General features: G+C 43.2%; 1 pseudogene; it reads left to right on the top strand.

Moving 5' to 3' along the window:
* Positions 1-7552: 7552 nt before the first annotated feature.
* LOC124614217 lies at positions 7553-7670 on the top strand (annotated as a pseudogene).
* Positions 7671-8206: the final 536 nt, after the last annotated feature.

Raw genomic sequence — 8206 nt, 5'->3', positions numbered from 1 at the left:
GTAACGGATTTTTTTCCTGGTAGGTTCGTTTTATTCGCGATTTCAATAAACCATATCATTCCCAACTCTTCTAGTTACAAAATCCTATTTTTGACCAAAGTCTCCGTCCAATGTGACGGCCTTAGACCATCTTACTGGGAGCGTCTACGCATCCACATACTACCGTCTATTGGTCGACGTCGCAGCCAACGTCTGCATAAATAACCTCCGCATTGTTCCATAAAACTTCAGATATGAAGCCGTATAAATTTAACATCAGATATTTCGGTCGTGTATCGTTCAGCAATCTCCAGAGTGAGCGGATGTGACTCTTCGGCACTTTGTAAGTAGGCGGTTTAGGTTTTTATGTTGGTAACGCCACGTAGCGCTCTGTATGAAAATCACTGACTGTGCTGTGTGCAGTCTGTGGCTGGTTTGCATTGTTGGAATATTTGCTATGGTAGTGTTGGGCAGTTGGATGTGAACAGCGCGTAGCGTTGCGCAGTTGGAGGTGAGCCGCCAGCAGTGGTGGATGTGGGGAGAGAGATGGCGGAATTTTGAGAGCGGATGATCTGGACGTGTGTACATCAGAAATAGTAAATTTGTAATACTGGATATCATGAACTGATATATATATATATATATATATATATATATATATATATATATATATATATATATATCTTGGTGTGCCCAGTGTCAGGGGCACGCTCATTGGGGTTAGTTCAATGAGTAAGGCTCTATAAGTAGGTTTATACTTTCAACTGACACATATGTAACACTGTAGGCTTTAGTAACTAGTCAATAGTTAGGTTACTTGCTTTCTAGGTAATTAACAAAACTAATTTGCCCATTGCACTTATCCCATAGCTAACATACTAACTAGTTACTTAAATATAACTTACAAGGGGAGGCCGCCAATTGTGAAATTCAGATTCGATTCATACTGCGCATAATAAAAGCTCATGGCCAGAGGTGTAATGTGGCAAAGCACCAAGATGCACTTCTCAGCCGTTGTGGAGAAAATCGACAGTTAAAAGAAACCGTTACAGTAAAATATTCTCGACTACTACTAGTTCTCTACAGCGTCGTGGCGCAGCGGTAAGCGCTCGGGTTCGTAATCCGAAGGTCGCCGGATCGAATCTCACGCCATGCAAATTTTTTTTTTTTAGTATTTGTTTTTTATAATTCAATATATATATATATATATATATATATATATATATATATATATATATATATAAATTCCCGGCAATCAGTTGCAACAATTATGCATATAATAAGTTGTTGAAAGTCGTTTGTCGTGGAAAAACTGGCGACTTCGAACATCATTATGTTTTCCGCAAACAAAGTTGTATTTCACAAACGTTATTGATTGTCTTCATAATGTTAACCACTTGTAGTTAACGGAAGACGTAGAAACGATATTCCGAAACGAATACGTATAGCGTAAGTCAAACGTTCGAATTAGAATATAGACCCCACGAACACAAATTTGCAGTGGTGGTATGAAATATAAACTCCGTTACTCGCTCGTTACACTTGAATGACGGATGTTGAATGGGCCGAAACGAGCCGCCGCATAACAGCGTAGTTGCCTGCTAACTTCGAAAGAAGGTAGATGCGGTCCCTAGCGCAACTTATAACATTGTCGAAAATCAGTGCGGACGGGAGAGCTTTGGTACACCCTGTTAAAAAAAACGGAAAAATGGAGGCGGTACAATTGGAGAGCGATCCGCCTTCACCAACATGCATAAGCAATTCATTAATATATATATATATATATATATATATATATATATATATATAAAATTACAAAAAACTAATAATAAAAAAAATTGCATGGCGCGAGATTCGATCCGGCGACCTTCGGATTACGAACCCGAGCGCTTACCGCTGCGCCACGACGCTGTAGAGATTTTTTAATCGTCGAGAGTATTTCACCGTAACGGTTTCTTTTTAACTGTCGATTTTCTCGACAACGGCTGAGAAGTGCATCTTGGTGCTTTGCCACATTACACTTCTGGCCATGAGCTTTTATTATGCGCAGTATGAATCGAATCTGAATTTCACAATTGGCGGCCTCCCCTTGTTAGACAGCTGCAATTGAAACTATTGTACTACTTTTTCGGCCCACTAATCGTATAAGGTAGTGGGTTAAATTGTATAATTAATAAGTTTTTGGAAATAAAGAATTTTAAAAAAAAGTTCTAGGGGACTGATGACCTCAGAAGTTAAGTCTCATACTGCTCAGAGCCATTTGAACCATTTGAACTATTTGCGGATAGCGTGAAGGAAAAGGACTGTTTGAACGCCTCAGTACGAGCTCTGATTTCCCTTATCTTTGAATGGTGGTCATTGTGCGATTTTAAAGTTGGTGGTAATAATATATGCTCGATATCCTCGGCGAAGATCGGATTACGGAATTTAGTGATCAGCCTCTTCCCTTGTCATCTGTCTGCAAGTGTGTCCCACTTCAAACATCCTATGAGATTTGTAAGGCTCTCGCGATGGGTAAATGTACCAGTCACCAATCTTGACGCTCTTCCTTGGACCTTCTCAATCTCTTGAATCAGACCCAACTGGTAAGGGTCCCATACAGACGAACAATACTCTAAGACTGGACGAACTAACGTATTATAAGCTATTTCCTTTGTTGAAGGACTTCATCGCTTCGGGATTCTACCAATAAACCGCAATCTAGAGTTCACCTTGCCCGTTACTTGTGTAATCTGATCATTCAATTTGAGATCATTTCGAATAGTCGCACCCATATACTTGACGGACGTTACCGCTTCCAAAGACTCGGCATTTATTTTGTACTCGTACATTAATGGGGATTTTCGCCTTGTTATACGCAGTAGGTTACACTTACTAATATTGAGAGATAACTGCTAGTCATTACACCACGCGTTTACTTTCTGCAAATGCTCATTGATTTGTTCACAACTTTCGTGTGATACTATTTTCCTGTAGACTACAGCATCATCGGCAAACAGACTAATGCCGCTGTCAGTACCATCAACCAGATCGTTTATGTAAAAAGCAGCGGACCTAATACACTGCCGTGGGGCACACCTGAAGTTACGCTTGTTTCCGTTAAAGTCACCCCGTTCAGGACGACGTAATGCTCCCTGTCTGTTAGAAAACTTTCTATCCAACCGCATATGTCATCGGATAGGCCGTAAGCGCGCACTCTTTGGAGTAAGCGACAGTGCGGAACTGAGTCGAACGCCTTTCGAAAAATCGAGAAATATGGCATCAACTTGGGACCTGGTATCTAGAGCCTGTTGTATATCATGCACAAAGAAGGCCAGATGCGTTTCGCATGACTGCTGTTTCCTAAAACCGTGCTGGTTTCTGCAGATGAGCTTCTCAGAGTCTAGAAAGGTCATTATGTCTGAACACAAAATATGTTCCATGATTCTACAACAGATCGATGTCAGTGAAATCGGCCAGTAATTATGTGCATCCGATTTTCTACCCTCGTTTCCATCTTTATGGACTCAGTAGTGATTGAAGCAAAGGCGATGCGATTGGAGACGAATTTACTCAATAGAGACAGTGGCTTCAGCTTGGACAACTCATGGAATCCGGCACTTTCTGTAATAAACTCACAGAGACGTCGCAACGTTGCAGCTTGCAATGATACATCAGTATCACCGTGTGGATCAACCGTGCAGCCATAGTTACGATTTCATGCATATTTTCTACCTCTTTGCTGCTGATGAACGTCTCTCGCGCCTTCTGTATCTGTGGCCGCGTGGCGCGGTCCCCCGGATTAAAAGGACGGAGCAAGTGCTGGAGCGTTAGTCTCCTCGGCTCGCTCTGAACATGGCTGGACGGTATAGAGCCGAAATATCAGAAGAAAAAGCGAAACGTATGTGGCGGCACGCCAGGAGTTTTATGGAACAAACATTGCGCCTTGAAAATATGAAGATGGAAACCTCTGCATTATCCACGTACTGCTTCCCGCAGTGCATCCTTCATGCCAAAGAGATGGAAGCCGGAAGGTCGGAGAACACAGCTACAGGGTGGATGAAATATTGTGAGCTCCTTCCGGGTAGAGCCGTTGTGTTGTCATGGAGAAGGAGAAGTTATTTTATAGTTTTGTGCCTACTGACACGCTGAAGTCGTTTCTTGAATTTCCTGGGGGTTGGACCGTTGAGTTGATCGTTGCACCATGAGGGAGGACATCAAACAGAACAGCTCCTCCAAGGTCCCAGAAGACCGTCGCCATTTTACCTGCTGAAGGTGCGGATTCGAACAATTACTTCGGATGAGAGATGGTTTGGCGTCACTCTGTGAATTGTCGTTTTGTTTCCAGTTCGAAGTGATGAACATTTGTTTCATCGCCTGTGACGATGTACGACAAAATACAGGGTGATTCAAAAAGAATACCACAACTTTAAAAATGTGTATTTAATGAAAGAAACATAATATAACCTTCTGTTATACATCATTACAAAGAGTATTTAAAAAGGTTTTTTTTCACTCAAAAACAAGTTCAGAGGTGTTCAATATGGCCCCCTCCAGACACTCGAGCAATATCAACCCGATACTCCAACTAGTTCCACACTCTCTGTAGCATATCAGGCGTAACAGTTTGGATAGCTGCTGTTATTTCTCGTTTCAAATCATCAATGGTGGCTGGGAGAGGTGGCCGAAACACCACATCCTTAACATACCCCCATAAGATAAAATCGCAGGGGGTAAGATCAGGGCTTCTTGGAGGTCAGTGATGAAGTGCTCTGTCACGGGCTGCCTGGCGGCCGATCCATCGCCTCGGGTAGTTGACGTTCAGGTAGTTACGGACAGATAAGTGCCAACCTTTTTCGTAGGACTCTCCATACAGTTGATTGTGGAATTTTCAGCTCTCTGCTAGCTCTGCGAGTCAATTTCCTGGGCTGCGAACAAATGCTTGCTGGATGCGTGCTACATTTTCATCACTCGTTCTCGGCCGTCCAGAACTTTTCCCTTTGCAGAAACACACATTCTCTGTAAACTGTTTATACCAACGTTTAATACACCACCTATCAGGAGGTTTAACACCATACTTCGTTCGAAATGCACGCTGAACAACTGTCGTCGATTCACTTCTGCCGTACTCAATAACACAAAAAGCTTTCTGTTGAGCGGTCGCCATCTTAGCATCAACTGACGCTGATGCCTAGTCAGCAGCGCCTCAAGCGAACAAATGTACAACTAAATGAAACTTTATAGGTCTCTTAATTCGCCGACAAATAGTGCTTAGCTCTGCCTTTTGTCGTTGCAGAGCTTTAAATTCCTAAAGTTGTGGTATTCTTTTTGAATCACCCTGTATTCTTACAATTAGCCTCGTAACGCGCAAGCAGCTCCACACAGATGGTCCTTCGCTGTTTTTTATTGTCTTGTGTTAGGCGACGATGAACCCAGCGGTGAGACTCCATTGGTGAACGGGTCTGTCAGCATTACCAACAGAGACATCCAGTTAAGCAGCGTAGTGTTTAATTGTAATTCTTCGATTACCTCGAATGAGAGTGTCCTCACTTTCCAACACTGCATGAGGCACAGCTGTGTGCGGCCGGCCTGCGTGCGGGAGACCGGACACGCCTGAGCGACGTTATTGCGGTAGTGACAAGCGCCCCACACAACGAGTCACCATGCTTTCGTTCACTGCCAGGTCTCCGTAGACATCCTGCAAGCGCATGTGAATATCTGCGATGCTCTGGCTTTCCGCTAAAAGAAACTCAGTAATAACTCTCTGCTTGGAGCTCATCTCCGGTACTGGCGCCATTTTGAAGGCTTCATATACTGCCATTTCATGAAACTATAGGTGTTGAATCGAGAATATTCCACTTTATGTAAGTCTGCAGGCTTTCGTGAACATTGTCACTGAAATTAAAATCTTCTGGGTTATTAGGCCGGGTAATTTTTCTCTGTATTTTAGAGGACATATGAGGCGGCCTATTAACCCAGAAGATTTTAAATTCAATGTTCCACTTTGTTCCTCGATAGATCCGCATTTTTCAGCCGACATTGGCAGATAAAAAAAATGTGTTGCCTTACTTACTAAACGCCTATCGTAAATTAATAATCAAAACGTATTTGGTTCCAGAATTTTATGTTTCTTCTTAATTAATAAAACATTTTTACTGGGGCACCTCCTCCATTTAACACCTATCCGAGTCATTATAAAAATTGACATTATTATGTTCCTACAACCACAACTGGTGCGTTTTTACTTAACACCTGCTTTGTTTAACCGTCAAATATAAAGGGAGTGGAAGGGATGACCCAATAAAGAGAACATTTCATTTTCTGTGTGTTTATTAACTACCAAAAATAATCTCACGTAAAAATTGACGGACGCCATGCACAATATTTAAGAAACTCACTCATTGCATAAAATCACTAATAAACTAATAAACCATTAGCAACGATCTCATATAAATATTGACAGAAGCCACTAAGGATGAATTTGAGCATAACTTTAACAACAAGACATGTTATTTAAGACACTTTCAATTCCAATACTTTAACATTACATGTAAAATAATAATGGACACACACTCTCAATTTTAACACGAATACTTAGAACATATTTATTAAAATGTAACTTGGGCAATCTTGCAAATTACTAGACTAGAGAACCTTGCAGGGCGAACCACGAAAGTATTCAAATGCCCATTGGCTTGTAAGATGGGCTTTTAGGACGTAGAAAGTTACAAATTTGTACAATCATAAACGTGTAATAACAGAAGCTTGTAAGGCCGAAGTTTAGCCACGAACGGTGTTACCGACTGAGGGACGTAATACTTAACTTCGAACCAAGACGTAGCTCCGATTGCAACCCCACGTCGGGTAGGCCACCGAAATGTGAACCCAGCAAACGCTACCAAAGAGGAACACACGAGCTCAGTTGAAGTCCACCACCCGTAAGCCCAACTTGTAATATAAAGGGAAGCTCTGCGCTTCGGTTGCCCGCTGCCTCAGCTCACTGAAACACAGACCACACCGGACAACAGGAGGTCAAAAAACTTTCTTAATTTTAACATTCGAGATTGACCAGTAAATTAACAGTATAAAATCAAGGCTCAACAACACTAATTTCACTCGCAAGTCCTTTCTTAAATTGAAACAGTTCCTGATAAACAAACGCTAAGAGTGAGAAATGAACTGGTTCACTAGAACCGACACTCACTAGAACTTAATGACACATATATTGGCCACCTTAAGTGGGCCTGCAAAGTTCAACACGGTAACCTTTAGAAATAAAAACTCAGATAGCCCTCAGAGGACATATTGACATGGATTAACTGATATCGTAAGCAAATTAAACACTTCCTAATAATAGCTAATGAACTAACATTCTGCATATACATCAATATTATGTGGAAGCAGAGCACACGCTTAGTAAGAGGCATCAAATTAAATCGAACACACATAACATCACGCGTCCGGCAACGTCTTAATATACCAAGAGCGATCACAATCACAGTTAACTGAGCGCTCTTAGTAATTAGTGTACTTAACTGGGTGGCTTGATGCTGGGGGGGGGGGGGGATTTTGCGAAGATGTCAGACCATCACTTGGCAACGGCCTTACCGCAGTGGATACACCAGTTCCCGTCAGATCACCGATGTTAAGCGCTGCCGGGCGTGGCCGGCACTTGGATGGGTGACCATCCGGGCCGCCGTGTGCTGTTGCCATTTTTCGGGGTGCACTCAGCCTCGTGATACCTATTGAGGAGCTACTCGACCGAATAGTAGAGACTCCGGTCAAAGAAAACCATCATAACGACCGGGAGAGCGGTGTGCTGACCACACGCCACTCCTATCCGCATCCTCAGCTGAGGATTACACAGCGGTCGGATGGTCCCGATGGGCCACTTGTGGCCTGAAGACGGAGTGCTGTGCTCAGACCATCACTTCGTAGGACCTCAACAGCGTGTCCCTCCAAGGAAGCGGGTACATCCACAGCTCACGAGTTTGCCGCAGAATCCACAGCACCGGCCAACTCCCGCCGCCTCCAGTATAACCACGGGATAACCGCCGCCCGGCTTCGGGTACGCCGTCTTCGCTTCTGCCCGCCAGCCAATCGCCGACTCGCGCACCGCCGCCTTCCGTTCTCAAAGCGTTGTTTCATCACTCGCGGTCGGCACTGGCTTATATCCCGAGGTGGCCCAAGCCCCAACACAAACCTCTGTGCTAGGAAATCGATCGTACTCATGTCAGAGATACTAATG

The sequence above is a fragment of the Schistocerca americana genome, chromosome 4, assembly GCF_021461395.2.
Source record: "Schistocerca americana isolate TAMUIC-IGC-003095 chromosome 4, iqSchAmer2.1, whole genome shotgun sequence".
Lineage (NCBI taxonomy): Eukaryota > Metazoa > Arthropoda > Insecta > Orthoptera > Acrididae > Schistocerca > Schistocerca americana.
The sequence above is the reverse complement of the archived record's forward strand: the minus strand, read 5'-3'. Positions and strand labels throughout refer to the sequence as shown.